The sequence below is a fragment of the Macaca fascicularis genome, chromosome 6 (genome assembly GCF_037993035.2).
Source record: "Macaca fascicularis isolate 582-1 chromosome 6, T2T-MFA8v1.1".
Taxonomy (NCBI): domain Eukaryota; kingdom Metazoa; phylum Chordata; class Mammalia; order Primates; family Cercopithecidae; genus Macaca; species Macaca fascicularis.
The window spans coordinates 41,899,206-41,915,698 of record NC_088380.1 but is presented as its reverse complement, the minus strand read 5'-3'; the positions used below and the strand labels follow the sequence as shown (position 1 = coordinate 41,915,698).

The window sequence follows — 16,493 nt, the reverse complement described above, 5'->3', positions numbered from 1 at the left end:
GTTCTTTCGTTGTTCTACATTTTCTGCTTCTCTGCCCTCCCTCATTTCTTGCCTCTGTTTGGATTAGATATTTCATTTTTCTCATGACACTTTCCCCCTCCTCTGCTAGTTTGAACATTATTAAAACTGTGGCAGAGACAATGCTGTGTTCAAGTCCTATCTTACATTCTTATTTCTGGGTGCCCAGAAACACTGTTTCTTTATCTCTCTTATAGTTGTATTGGGAAGTTTCAGGCCCATAAATTGGCAAATAAAATTGTTGTCTACTTTCTAGAAGTTGCTCTAGGTATTTTAGAACAAATAATTTAACAAGTCTGGAATTAATAGCTCTTGCCACCTCAAAAATAATTAACTAATCTTTGACTGTTCTAATTCCACTCACCTTCGTCCCTGCCCCCCACCAATTTAAATGCTAATTTAACCCAATATTTCAGTTTTTGCTTTCTTTTTGTTTCAACATGTTAATTTCTAGTATTCTTTTCTTATATAGTCAATGTTTGTTTAGATCCCCACATATCTACTCATCATCTTTGTTTTTTTCCCCAAATCTTCTACTTAGTTTGAGGTGATGGTTAATTTTGTGTGTCAGCTTCACTGTGCCAAAAGGTTGCCCAGATATTCAGTCTAAAATTATTCTGGGTGTTTATTTGAGGATCTTTTGAATGAGATTAATATTTAAATTGGCAGACTGAGTAAAGTAGATTTTTCATCCTAATTTTGGTGAACCTCATCCTATCAGTTGAGGGCCTAAATAGAACAAAAAGTCTGACCATTCTCCAAGCAAGAGGAAATACCTCTTACTAGACTGCTTTTAAACAGACTGATTTTTGTCATGCCTCTGGACTTGAACTGAAACTTCAGTTCTCCCTGGGTTTGATGCCTGTAGGCCTTTGTTCCGGAATGTGACCATTGGCTCTCCTGTTGGTTGTCGGCCTTCATAATTACCTGAGCCAATTCCCCATAATAAATCTCTCTCTCTCTGTCCCTCTCTCTCTCTCTCTGTCTGTCTGTCTGTCTCTCTCTCTCTCTCTTTCTCTGGATAGATGGACAGATAAATAGATGGGTAGAGATAGATATGTAGAGAGAGAGAGATGATAGAGAGATATAGATATAAAGAGTGAAGTTTATTTTTAGCTATCAGGCTGACTGGATTAAGATATCGCTATATAGCTGATAAAGCATTATTTCTAGGAGTATCTGTGAGGGTGTTTCCAGAGGATATTGGCACATGAGATGCCATATTGAGTGGGCAAGATCTGCCCTCAATGTGGGCAGGCACTATCTAGTTGGCTGGCAGCCTGGATAGAATAAATAAAAGGCAGAGGAAGACTGGGTACAGTGGCTCATGCCTGTAATCCCAGCATTTTAGGAGGCTGGGGTGGGTGGATCACTTGAGATCAGGAGTTTGAGACCAGGCTGGCCAACACAGTGAAACTCTGCCTCTACTAAAAATACAAAAATTAGCTGGGCATTGTGGTATGTGCCTGTAATCCCAGCTACTGGGGAGGCTGAGGTCTTGGGATAATTTGAATGCCAGAGGCAGAGGTTGTAGTGAGCTGAGATCATGCCACTGCACTCTAGTCTAGGTGACAGAGGGAGACTCCATCTCAAAATAAGCAAAACACTAAAAAGCAGAGGAAATGAAGCTTTTGTCTCCTGCCCTCGGTTATCAGAACTTCATTCCCTCTGGCCTTTTGGACTCCAAGACATGCATTGGTAGCCCCCTGGGTTCACGGTCCCTCAGCCTCAGGCTGAAAGTTATACCACTGACTTACCTAGTTCTGAGGCTTTTGGACTTGGACTGAACCACACTACTGACATCCCTGGATATTCCCTGGCCTGCCCAGGGACTTCGCAGTCTCCAGAACTGCATGAGCCAATTATCCGAATAAATCTCCTATCTATCTATCTATCTATCTATCTATCTATCTATCTATCTATCCATCCATCCATCCATCCATCCATCCATCCATCCATCCATCCATCCATCTATCTATCTATCTATCTATCTATCTATCTATCTATCTATCTATCTATCTATCTATCTATCTATCTATCTCTTCTTTTTATCTCCTATGGGTTCTGTCTCCCTTAATATTCCTGAGTAATACACACATACAAACACCACAGACTATTGATTCTGTTTTTCTGGAAAATCCCTGAATAATACACATAGGATTTTTTTTTCTGACTGAAATACACATATTAAGCTTTTTTAAAGAGATTGTCTATTTGTAGTAAACACTATCAGTTATTTTAATTGAATATACCTTATGTATTCTAATTTTTGAAAGATAATGTCACTCTAATTCATGAGAAATAGTATCACTTGAAAGATAATTTCAGTATAGACTTATAGGTGCCTAAAACTGCCTACTCAAGCCTCAGCAATGGTGGACACCCCTCTCTCCACTAAGCTCCAGCATCTCAGGTCGTTCTCAGATTGCTGCACTAGCAGAGAGAATTTCAAGCCAATGGATCATAGCTTGCTGGACTCTGTGGGCATAAGACCCACCAAGACAAGCACTGAGGGGAATCTCCTGGTCTACCAGTTGCAAAGACAGTGGGAAAAGTGCAGTATCTGGGCAGGAGTGTACCGTTCCTCCCAGTACAGTCTCTCATAGCTTCCCTTGGCTAGGAAAGGGAAATTCCCTGACTTTTTGTGCTTTATGCCCCGCCCTGCTTCAGCTCACCCACTGTGGGCTGCACCCACTGTCCAACCAGTCACAATGAGATGAACCAGATATTTCAGTTGAAAATGCAGAAATCACCCATCTTCTGCATCGATCTCGCTGGGAGCTGCAGACCACAGCTCTTCCTATTTGGCCATCTTGGCAGAATCCTAAATGTTCAAGCTTATAAAAGATATGATTTTATCATCTTCTGGCTTCTGTTATTGCTTGTTATGAAGTCAGCTGTTACACTAATTGTCATTTCCCCTTTAGATCATCTCTCTTTGAGATTGCCTGTTAGTGATGTTCTGTGGTTTGTTCATAATGTTTCTTGGCATGGATGTTTTTATTTGCTTGGGATTTTTTTTTTTTTTTGCTTTAATGTTTTTCAACAATTCTAGAAAATTCTATGGTGTTGCATCTTCAGATATTACCTTCTCTCCACTTCTAAATTGTCTCCTTCTGGTATCATAATTAGATATGTTGATCTACTTATTTTATCTTCTATGTCCCTTAACTTCTCTTTCATGTTTTCCATCTTTTGGTCTCTATAGTTGCATTATAAATAATTTTAAGTTTTTAATTCTATAATTCTTTTTTTAGCTATATTTAATTGGCTGTTATCTCTTACATTTTGTTTTAAATTCATATTATTATATTCTTTACTTCCTGAATTTCTATTTTGTTCTTGTTTGTCTTTATATGATCACTTGTATCTTGCTCATATTTTCAAGTCATTTTTTTGTGTCTTAAACCATATTAGATGTACCTGTCAGATGGTTGATAATTTCAGGAATTTAAGTATTTCCTAGATGGCGTCTGATGTCTGTTTTTTGTGATTTTTGGCTGTAAACACATGACCCTTGGAACACAGTCATCAAGAATTCTTGGGGAACTTAGTTGAATTTCATTTCTTTGGAACAAAGTTTCAATTGCTTCTGCTAGATATCTTTGGTCACATTAAATTAAATTTCTAACTTAAGGGTATTTCCCCTACCTTTCAGAGACCCCACCCGACAGGTTGAATATGGGGACAAAAACTTGTGAGGATAGTCTTTGTATTCATCAATTTTCAGGGAAGATTCTATCCATTTCAACCACAAGATAAAGATAGGCAAGTTTCCTTGCTGTCTTTTTCTGCACAGAGAGCTTATTTCTTGTTTATGCTGTATAGACTGTATGGTCCTATAGCACTCCAGTTTTATGTCTAGTTCTCTTGTTAGAATGTTCTAAGCCTTGAGTAGACCCTAGGCTTTATTTTCTTTATCCAGAATTCTTATTATCCTTCAAAACAGAAGTGTGTCAGCAGATACCATCAGGCTTTGGCATGCACCAACATCCAGAGTTTCTACCTTCAGTTAATTTTTTGACGTGCTAGTTCAAGGACTTGTTTAAAATTGTTTTTAAAATACTTTCCTCAGCTATTAAATTTGTTTTAATATGTGTTTAGGGCATATCGTTTGATCTCTGCCAGATGCCAGGTGAATGATGATAGAAATATCTCAATAAAGCTGATCATAAAGCACATCATTTGCCATAACCAACTGCACTTTGCAAAATCAATTTCTTTAATCAAAAGATGGGCAGTTTTTATTGCCAATGATATTTAGATTCAGCAGAATAAATACTTAGAGAATGTATTTCTGACAGTGATTGGAAGGACCCTTTGACAAATTATAACAGAGAAGTATGTTATTTCTGTGTTTATGTGGCCAGAAAATGAACTTTTTCACTTTTAAAATTATTAACTAATACATTTAGTCTTTACAACAATTGCTATACAAATGAAGTACACATTAATTTTGTAAAGACAATAATTATGATGCTGTTTCTGATGTCCATGTGAGCTTATTTAGGTCTTTAATATTTTGAACCTATTGACTACATATTTTTATGGCATACTTCAGCTTTGTAACTAACTGGAGTCAGAGTTATATGATGCAAGTGACAAATAATTATTTCATAGTTAAAATGATGAATATAGTAAATTCAGGCTGTTTAGGGTCTTTAATTGGTACTAGAGACTCCCAAATGTCACCAGAATGAATTTCAGGGGATCTGGATCTGTCTCCGATCTGTTATGGAAGTAAATTGCCTTACCTTTCAAGATCCCAGCTGTAAAATATCAACACTGTGCTTTTTCTAAAAGGTTAAATCTTTCACAGAAATAAAAGTTTCAGTTACATTAAAATTTACATTGTGCGTGTATAACCTAAGAGAAAAATTAATGAAGAAAAATATTATAAACCTACCACGAAGTAATTAAAGTTTCTACTATTTCAATCAAGGTTTTTAATCTAGCCTTTCTGATTGAAATAAACATTTTCCTGTCAAGTTGGTTTGTTTAATCTTGATAAGTCTTATTTGCTATTAAGGACAAAACAGGCCAGGCATAGTAGCTCACGCCTGTAATCCTAGCACTTTTGAAGGCTGAGGTGGGTGGATCACTTGAGGTCAGGAGTTCAAGACCAGCTTGGTCAACAAGGTAAAATCCCATCTCTACTAAAAATACAAAAAAAATTAGCCGGGGGCATGGTAATGTGCCTGTAATCCCAGCTACCCAGCAGTCTGAGGCAGGAGAACTGCTTGAACCTAGAGGCAGAGGTTGCAGTGAGCCAAGATCATGCTACTGCCCTCCAGCCTGGGTAACAGAGTGAGACTCCACCTCAAAAAAAAAAAAAAAAAAAAAAAAAAACACATTTTTTTTTTTTTATTAAAAAAATAAATTTGTCTGGAGGAAGGGAGATAGCTACAGAAGGCATGATTTTCTTGTATGTGGTAACACAAAGCTAAAAAATGTTAATGCAGTGAATATTTAGCTTTGGGTTAAAAAATATCTTGCTTGACTAATGATGAGTTAAATGCATCAATATAAAATCTATAGGAAATAAATAAAAATTACTACATTTAGGTTCAATAATTCAACCTCATATGTATATTTTTAGGACAACGGAACCTGAAATGATTAAGACAGAAAGAGAGGGATTTTTAAGTGACAAAGTTATTTGCTTTTTAAAGACAATAATGGAACTAATGATCTGATTAAAGGTTAGGATTCAGATCATGGGACACTGGTCCCTTTTTTCCTCCGTACAGTTCCTGTCATGGCTGACTTGCTCTATTCCATTCTGACTACTAAATTATTAGAGGTTCATTTACTTCTCACAAAGAAGTGAAACATGGTACTGGGATTGGGCAAACATGTCCCATTAAAATGATTAGTAAATCTTGGAATATTTAGCCAAGAGTAGCAAACAGATTTACTTACTTCTTCTCATTTATTTCACATCTTATTGTTGTTGAATTGTCACAAAAGTAAGTTATTTGTCCTCTCTTTTCCATATATCCTAACTCCATTGGCCATTGCATCTGGTCTCATGGCTTCAAATATCATCTGTATACTGGCAACTACCACATGTCTATCTCTATCCCTGGCCTCTCCCAGGAACTCTAGAGTCTCATATTCAACTATTTGCTTGACATTTTCATATGGATGCATAATAGATGTTTCAGACATAATAATAAAACTCCCTTTATTTGACTGCCTTCATCCCCTACCTCCAAACCAGCTTCTTGTGCATTCTTCCCCATATAAATTAGTGACAACTAATCCTTCATCTGCTCAGATCAAAACTACTGAAGTCATGCTTGACTCCACTGCTTCTCTCTGATCACTGCAGAAGGGACATGATGCATGACAAATTTGTGGGAAGAAGAGGGAGGGTAGGCATACATAAAGGAGGACCCAGTTTTATTTTAGTGTATGTATAGGAAGTCTTAGAAAGTACATGTTAGGAGGAGACATTTGACAGTGAAGACTCCTCGCTAGATGTGGCTTTCAAGGAGAGTCCTGCAGTTCTGGACATTTGCTGCTCATGGCAGGTCTGTGGTTGAGGGAGAGAAGGACATGATAAAAATTACATTCTAAAATGGGTAGCCTCCTCTAGGAACCGTTGGTTCAAGATGTTTGAGAGTCTGACTCTATGAAATACCCTATAGTATTGGCAACTATGAGGCACACAGTGATGCCTGTTTTTGGTGACACTGAGAACGAAGCCGTTAATGATGGCTTCACCCACAGTTTGCAATGCAAAACCCAACACCTGTGACTGTTTAGTCTTCTGTTATTATGGAAGTAATTATACTATTCATGGAACACAATAATCTGCAATATTTCTCAGAGGAAAAAACAAATTTTGCCTCTCTCGGTTTAATTTCCAGAGCAAAATTCAACATATTTACTGCTTTACAGGAAAAGACAAGATAAAATAAAAAACACACTGACAACTAAGATGAGCAGAAGATGGCTCTGTGTCTCATTAAATATATTTAGTTTTAATTTTCTCTCTCATTTGTCTGTTGTATACAGTGTGTTTTAACAACTAACATTTAATCTACTATAATTATTTATTGTTCCATGCATAGAAAGTTCTTTCATTTCCCATATACTGACAGTGCCCTTGCATGAATATGCTATAATCTATGGAACAAAATTGGGTATTCATTTACCCTGAGATTTACTATCAGGGCCCACTGAAATACAGGATGTGCCAAAGTTTACTTGAGTCTAATATAAATGTGACTATGGCTAAATATCAAGCAAACAATGACAGGTGCAAAAATTCTTTTGTTACTTATTATATCAAAAGCACTTAGTACCTTACATATATTGTCTCATTAATCCTCAAAAATAACCTCAAGGATAAAGTAATGTTTCTCTTTTGTACCTGAGGACAATGAATTTTGTGGAAGTTTCAATAATTTGTTTGAGGGCACACAACTAATAAATGGCAGAGTCTAAAGTTTAAACCTATCTTTTCACTTTTCTTCAAAGTCCTTAGTTACTACACTGTGATGCTTCTCCTCCCACAAAAAGGAAAGAATAAAACAAAAAATAGTGTCATAAAGAATCATAAAGAAGGCTGACTTGCCTTCCTTTTTAGGAGGCCTGGAAAACATCCAGTGTGAGGGTATACAGATAGAGGAGGTCTGAGAAGACAAAGAGTTGAGATATCTGTGACTTTTACTTGAATGTTAGCAGGCTTGTGGCCATGGCCTTAATGAAAGTGAAAAAGAGAAAATGGAAAGATGGAGGCATTTAAATGAAAACACATTCCCAGAATATTGCTCGGGACAAAGATGTTTTGCTATGGTCTTCATGGACAAGGTTGTTGTTCACTACCATTCCAGCAGACTCATCAGCAAGGCTAGTGGAAGAACAAAGGCAATGATGCTTCAACAGGTCAACTTAAAACAAGGGCTAGAACCCAAGTGGACTTACAGTTAGGAAGAAGTGGGGTGGGTGGACTGACCACATAATAACCTAGGTATACTGTGTGGAATACATGTTTGTCCCAGTTTTAATTAAGGATCTGATTGAAATAATTGGCTTTTAGATATTTGAAGTTTGGTTGGACGGAAATGGAAATTCCCAAAGTTTTGCCATTAATTAACACGGCAAAGTACTTTGAGAACATAGCTTCTCTCTGGCTTTTAAGGTCAAAATTCTTCTTGCCTTATGATTGCCAAAAGAGTCCATTAGGTAAGGGAAAATAGCAAAAGTAATAAGAGGTCATTGCTATATTAATTGTGATTTTTCTAATAATTTGTTTAAAAATAAATGTAAGTAACTGGCAAAATAAAAAAAGAGTTCGTGTCTGTCTGCCTGGTGTAAATAATACATTGTATTGTTTCTGTAGGTTGTGAATAAACAGTTCAGTACCTTTTCAGTACCAATGATTAAGGAGCTGCATAAGAGCCCATAATGCCAAGAGGTAAAAGCTTAGACCAGAAAAACCTATATTTAAATGTTATAATGATTAGGAATCATTCATTCAAAACTAAGACAAAGGCAGGCTTTGCCATCCTCACTGTCATTCTTGTGGAAGTGAAAATTGCTTCCTAAATTAAACAAAGTAGTTTATTTGCAGAGACATGTTGAAACCAAACACATAAATAAGGAACAAATGCTTTAATGATGTTTCTTTCCTTTTGGAAGTTGGAAATTGTATTAGTTTAGTAGGGCTCATGTGACATATTACCAGAAACTTGGTGCCTTCCAACGATGGAAATTTATTCTCTCACAGTTTTGAAATCAAGTTATTGGCAGGGCCGTGCTTTCACTGGAGGCTCTAAGGGAGGATTCTCCCTTGCCCTTCTCCTACCTTCTGGTGGCTGCTGACAATTCTTGGTGTTCCTTGGCCTTTAGATGAAATCAGTCTCTGCCTTGACTGTCACATGGCCATCTCCTTATATGCCTCTGTCTTTGTGTCCCAGTTTCCATTCTGTCATGAGAATACTCATCATTGTATTAGGGCCCACCTTAATACAGTATGACCTCACCTTAACGTGATTCATCTGCAGAGACCCTATTTCCAAAAACTGTCATCTTCATAGACACCAAAGATTATCACTTCAGCATATGTTTTGGTGGACACAATTCAACCCAGTACAGAAATTCAGTGGAAATATTATACTATTAGTTATTTACATAATTCTGTGGTCTAGATCCCAAAAGTATGACTCTGCATTTTGTGTATTTCCATTCTCATCAGTTTTTTCTCTCAGGTACCCTGAAACAAGTGTCCCCTCATCCTCTAGTTTTTACAAAGAAAAAACAAAGAATCAGAGAAATCTTGGACCAAGAGCAGCATATTAACATCTGGGGCCTAGAGTCTAGTCAAAAATACAGAAATCTTAGTAGTCATTTTAACAGAGAGAATTTAAGGAATTGGGAGCTGAAAAGGCAAAAAAAGAAGCATGGAGGTGACCCAGATCTAGTAAATGCCAGAGGAACAAAGTGAAGTGGTTGGAACAGGTACTTGGGAAAGGGGTTTAACAGAGCTGGGACTCAGACCCCTGTTGAATGTAACATGGGGCCGTCAGTGCTGGTGTCTCTAAAGGGTACAATGAGGCTAGTTATATGAGTGTGGAAAAATGGGAAGCCAGATCCAGTGCCACTGCTCAGATGAACTGCTTTGCTGTGGTGAACCTGGTGGGAGCAGCGAGCACATACCAAGGAACACATATCTTTTCCTTCTGCCTACCCTCAGCATCCCTTCTGTGTACCTTCTTTAGGTAGAGCTGAACTAGGAGACATCCAGCAAAGGGGAGACAATGGTTGAAAGAGTCCCAGAACCAGCATCACAATTCAAATGTGGAAAGGTGGGGTTAGAGCTGAAAGATATATCTCAATAATCAGCAGATGCAAATTTACAGGGCCAGATTTTCAGATTGGAAAGATTAAGTCACACTGGAAGCTGGTAGAAAGAGGGGAAATGGGGAAACTAATAAGAACTGGAGAGAAACATGCAGAGGAATTGGGAAAGGGAAGAAAGACTGACTTTTCAGGAAGTATATTAGAATGGATAAAGTCGATTGATCACCAACATCAAATATTTTTAAACCCTAAACTGAGAGTTTTATTTTTATTTTCTATTTTCTATTTTTTATTTATTTTTATTTCTTGGAGACAGAGTCTCACTCTGTTGCCCAGGCTGGAATGCAGTGCAGCGATCATAGCGCATTGTAACCTCCAACTTCAGGAATTGAGAGTTTTGAACTTAAACCCTTTGGATGGAGTTGAGAACATGAAGAGGAAAGTCTTGTCTTCTATTCAAGAAGGAAATAAACAGATCCAGGTGGAATTTCTTTCATGACCTGGGACAGCTGCTGTGTATTAATTCCACAAGTAGGGGACCACTACTATTAACTGTTATATGCTGATGTACTATGCACTGAGGGGAATACAAAACAAATAGCACATGTACAATCAATTGATGTAGAAATCAATCAATGCATTACTACTTCAGAGAACAAACAGACTGCATCCCATATTGCAGTGTTTCTCAATCTTTTTTTTTTCCATCATTACCCCCCTAAGGAACTTTCAGACTTCTTCCCCCCTATTTATTCCCTCCTCCCATAAAATGTTGATACTGTGGATATATTGCACATCTCTTTATACATTGGTCCTTTGGGGAATCATGAAGCATTGCAATGTCTTAGTTTCCCCCCTCCCATGCCCTCCAAAAACAAATTTTTGCCCAAGTTAAAAATTCACACTAGCCTTCCTGCCACGTCCCGCGGCCAGGTGTGGGGGAAGTGGGGAAGCTGGGAAGCTGGTGGAGCGGTGTTACCCAGCAGTCCCTGCAGTGTCGCTCGGGTCGGCTCCACGCATCACTGCTGTGGTTGCTGGTTGGCTGAGGTGCATGGTGTGTGTGAGTGGAAGTTGACGTATACCCGTGCGATGAAGATAGAGAGGCCTGGCCGGGCGCGGTGGCTCAAGCCTGTAATCCCAGCACTTTGGGAGGCCGAGACGGGCGGATCACGAGGTCAGGAGATCGAGTCGAGACCATCCTGGCTAACACGGTGAAACCCCGTCTCTACTAAAATACAAAAAAAAAAATTAGCCGGGCGAGGTGGCGGGCGCCTGTACTCCCAGCTACTCGGGAGGCTGAGGCAGGAGAATGGCATGAACCCGGGGGGCGGGGCTTGCAGTGAGCTGAGATCCGGCCACTGCACTCCAGCCTGGGCGACAGAGCCAGACTCCGTCTCAAAAAAAAAAAAAAAAAAAAAGAGAGGCCTTTGTCCATGTTCGGGGACCGAGACCGCAGCCCTGGGGAGGTGATCCGCTCCCAGAACATTATGGCTTAAGCTTCAATTGCCAATACTGTGAAAAATTCTCTTGGTCCAACTGGCTTGGATAAAATGTTGGTGACGTAACCATTACTAATGATGGTGCAGCCATCCTGAAGTTACTGGAGGTAGAACAACCCTGCAGCTAAAGTTCTTTGTGAGCTGACTGACCTGCAAGACAAAGAAGTTGGAGATGGAACTACCTCAGTGGGAAGCCCTGTGTTACATCAGTTAAAACCTAATTATTAACACAGATGAACTGGGAAGAGATTGCCTGATTAATGCCACTGAGACATGGATGTCTTCCAAAATCATTGGAAGAAATGGTGATTTCTTTGCTAATATAGTAGTAGATGTTTTACTTGTTATTACATACACAGATATTAAGAGGCCAGCCTCGCTATCCAGTCAATTCTGCTAATATTCTGAAAGCCCATGCAAGAAGTCAGATGGAGAGTATGCTGATCAGTGGCTATGCACTCAGCTGTGTGGTGGGATCCCAGGACATGCCCAGAAGAATTTTTAATGCAAAAATTGCTTGCCTTAACTTTAGCCTGTAAAAAACAAAAATGAAGCTTTGTGATATGGTCTGGCTCTGTGTCCCCACCCAAATCTCACATAGAATTGCAATCCAAATTGTAATTCCCACGTGTTGGGGGAGGGACTCCATGCTGTTCTCATGATAGTGAGTTCTGACAAGATCTGATGGTTTTATAAGGAGCTGTTCCCCTTTTCCCTCTGCACTTCTCCCTTTCTGCTGCCATGTGAAGAAGGACATGTTTCCTTCCTCTTCAGCCAGGATTGTAAGTTCCTGAGGCCTCCCAAACCCTGTAAAACTGTGAGTCAATTAAACCTCTTTCCTTTATTAATTACCCAGTCTGGGCAGTTCTTTATAACAGTATGAGAATGGACTAATATACTTGATGTACAGTTGGTCATTACAGACCCTGAAAAACTGGACCAAATTAGACAGAGAGAATCAGATATTATCAAGGAGAGAATTCCGAAGATCCTGGCAACTGATGCCAATATTATTCTAATAGCTGGTGGAATTGATGATATGTGTCAAAGTAATTTGTAGAGGCTGGGGCTATGGCAACTAGAAGAGCTCTAAAAAGGGACCTTAAATGCATTGCTAAAGCTTCCGGAGGGACTATTCTGTCAATCCTGGCCAATTTGAAAGGTGAAGAAACTTTTGAAACTGCAATGTTGGCACATATGGAAGAAGTGGTACAGGAAAGAATTTGTGATGATAAGCTGATCTTAATCAAAACCAGTAAGGCTTGTACATCTGCATCAATTATCTTACGTGGGGCAAATGATTTCATATGTGATGAGATGGAGCACTCTACATGATGCTCTTTGCGTAGTGAACAAAGTTTTGGAGTCAAAATCCATGATGTTAGCTGGGAGTGCTGTAGAAGCAGCCTTTTCCATATACCCTGAAAACTATGAAACCAGCATGGGGTCTCAGGAACAGCTTGCTATTGCAGAGTTTGCAAGAACTCTTCTTTTTATTCCTAATACACTGAGAGTTAATGCTGCCCAGAACTCCACAGATCTGGTTGCACAGTTTAAGAGCTTTTCATAATGAGGCTCAAGTTAACCCAGAACATAAAAATCTAAAATAAATTGGTCTTGATTTGAGGAACAGTAAACCTAGATACAACAAACAAGCAAGGGCGTTTGAACCAACTATAGTTAAAGAGTTTGAAATTTGCAATAGAAGCCGCAGTTACCATTCTTCAAATTGATGATCTTATTAAATTATACCCAGAAAATAAACATGTTAAACATGGAGGTTGTGAAGATGCTTCTCATAACCGGGGCCCTTGGTGTTCTGAAGCCCTTGATAACTGATCTGATGTCTCTTTTATTTATAACAATGTTAGATGCAATTGTCTTGTACCTTGAATTCAGTATTATACATTAAAGTATAGCAAGCTGTCAAAAAAAATTTAGAGTGGTGCCTCACCCAGATTTTCTTCACTGATTGTTCCCCTGTCCCCTAGCTGCTCTGAGAATGATTCTAGGAGAATTCTGTAGAGGATTGCCTTAGGTCAAAGGAAACTATCTCAATCAAAGTGTTTATACCCTGGGTTCCCACCAAAACCAGTGACCCATAACTCACTGACAGTAGGACACGAAAGGTTGACCCCTGCTCAAGGAAGAAACAGCTCTGTGATAAAATTCATATTCAGCAGCACCCTGTGGGATAAAGTAGAAGCTAATCTCTAGGTAGGACCACATATTTGCTTACCTTTCCTCTCTTGTTCTGTCTTGCTTCCTTCCTTAACTCCTCTTACTCCTCGTCTGTGGAGAGCATACCCTTATTAAATTAGTTTTACAAGAATCTCAATGTTAGATGCTGCGTTTGAAAACCTGAGTTAAGACACACCACTAGTGACTAGAGTCACTAGGAGGTTTCACAAAGAAGCTTCATCTTAAAGGAAAAGTGGAAGCTAGGTGAAAAGGAAGGAGTGAATCAAGTATGTGGGCAATCACAATGAGCAAAGACGTGGAATGTATTAGAGATGGTGAAAAGATTGGCTTGGCTAAAGCAGAACATTAGTAACGTAGTCTGAGGCTATTTCAGAGCTTGGCTATTCTCTCTGTTGCAGGGAGGTTAGGTAATTGAAGAGTTTTCTGAAGAAAGCAAGCAGTTCATTTACATCAGGGAATGACTTACTGCATTCCTGCCTGCTCACGTCAGGATGGGAAGGTCAGGCAGACACACACGGATAGTCCAAGGGTGATGAAGTGTATTGTAACAAAATTCAAGATTGTGTGGTTCACCTAGGACAGAAGCGTATAGAGAAAGAAGTGACTGGTGTAGTTGGTGATCATCCAGATCCTGAGTAATAGAAGAGGGCAAAGTAGAGATTTAACATAGAATTTGAAATTTGATGCCATTTATAATAATAATTGATATTACTGCATTAAAGCTGCTGCATTATAGTGGAATTAGGTGAAAAGGGGATAGCTGTATAAGACAACCTTTTCAAGAATTTGTCTTCGGAGAACTGACATTTCCGGAAGAGCTAGCCCAGAGTTTATCAGATGCTCTTCTTTTGGACAAATGAGCTTCCTGGTGAGTTTCATTCTGCTTTTTGACAGAAAAATCAAACTGCAGCTCACAGATTTAAGAAAAGACCAATGAGGGATCTTCACTGAGAATCTCTGTGGATCCATTCATTTTGTGACTATACCTGAATATTTGTGAAATACCTGTTATGAACTATTATGAGTTAGACATTCTGCTGGGTACTGGGCAGACAATAAGACAGACTTGGACTTCAGGAAGCCTACAGCCTGATGGACAGCTACACACAATGATTTTTTATCTTTGAAAGGAAAGTGACAGAAGTTTGAGATCGTTGCCCAGGTTCATGATGCAGTTGCCCAGGTTCATGATGCAGTTGGGAGAAGGGGAGAATCAGGGTTCTAAAAGATCCTTGAGATAGTAATGTCTGCAGGTCATGTCAGAGATTTTGGTTATTAGATAAAAGCAACAGAAAGACTGACCATGGGAAAGTTGTTGACAAGAGGAGGTCTGAGTTTTGTGAAGACCATTCTAGCAACAGAATGGAGAAATGTTTCGAGGGTATTTACCTGTGGCTAATGGACACCATACTGGACAGTGCAGATATAGAGCAATTCCATCATCACAGAAAGTTCTGTTTGGATAGCACTGCTCTAGGGTACTGAGCCTAGGGTACTGTTTAGAAATGTTAATTTTTAAGTTAAACTTACAAGTAATGGAAAAAAAAATCTCTGGGGATGGGACTTGGGAATCTGAACATTGTAACATGTCTGCACATAATTCTGATTGGAAACCAGATATGTAAACCATAATAGAGGGTGCAGTGACTGATTAAAGTGGTGGGAGAGGCAGAGACAGTTCACAAAGAGCCTTTGAATATTACACTAAGAGACCAGGATTTAAATATAAACATGAAGAGATCATTTGAAAGGAAAGAAGGAATAAATTTCTATTAGATTAGCCTAGCGAGCAATTAAATATGGTTAGTGCAACTGAGAACCTTAATTTTTATAGTACTTTATTTAATGAATTTAAACTTAAATATCAATAGGAGGCGAGTGATACCAAATTAGAGAGTTGAAGTTTAGACTCCAGTCTCAGACACTTCCTATGTGATAGCTGTACTCAACATGCAGCTTCCTGCCTTGGGATCTAGGCACAATATCCCCACTCCAGGAGCCAGCTCTCCCCTAATCACCACCCTCCTCCCTACATAATCCACTTCCATGGAATATACAGGTTTCTCTTCCAACACCCTCTCCTTGAGACCCTCAGGTCCAGATTAGACATACCTCCTCTGATATCATAAACTTATGCCTCTTGGTATCTCCAGCACCTTGAAGACTGCCTGAATACAACACTTTCTACACACGCTTGCATAAATAAATGAAAAAATGAAGAGGCAGACTCACTGAACTGAGTCAGGCATGAGTAGATATTGGTAATTAGCAGATAATGGTTTTTTGTACTCCAAATTTGCTATATAAAATTCCACAAAGCTGAGCTCCAGAGAATTAAACTGTTAATGATCTTTAGCTGTTAATAAGGTCAATGTCATGTCTCCAATTCCTTTGTGGATCAGTTAATTTTGTAATGTTTGAGGGAAACATGGTTTTGGGGTTAAACAAATTTCAGAGCCTGGATTAAAATACCTGCTCTATCACTTATTAGCCATATCAGAGAAGATGTTAACTTACATGAAACTTTCTTTTTTCTTTTTTGAGACAGAGTCTCACTTTGTTGCCCAGGCTGGAGTACAGCAGACAGTCTTGGCTCACTGCTAACTTCACAAGCCTCCCGGGTTCAAGAGATTCTCCCACCTCAGCCTCCTAAGTAGCTGAGATTAGAGGGGCCCACCACCACGCCTGGCTAATTTTTGTGTTTTCAGTAGAGACGGGGTTTCACCAGGTTGACCAGGCTGGTCTCGAACTCCTGACCTCAGGTGATCCACCTTCCTCAGCCTCTCAAAGTGCTGGGATTACATGACTGAGCCATCGTGCCTGGCCAAGTTACATGAAACTACTTTTTTTTTGTTTTTTTTTGAGATGGAGTCTTGCTCTGTCGCCCAGGCTGGAGAACAGTGGTGTGACCTCGGCTCAATGCAATCTCCACCTCCCAGTTTCAAGCAATTCTCGTGCCTC

The 16,493-nt window shown here is 39.2% G+C and overlaps 1 pseudogene; it reads left to right on the top strand.

The window, feature by feature from the left end:
* LOC102124206 (T-complex protein 1 subunit alpha-like) overlaps positions 1-13,169 on the top strand; it is a 71,445-nt pseudogene extending 58,276 nt beyond the window's left edge.
* The last annotated feature ends 3,324 nt before the right edge of the window (positions 13,170-16,493 follow it).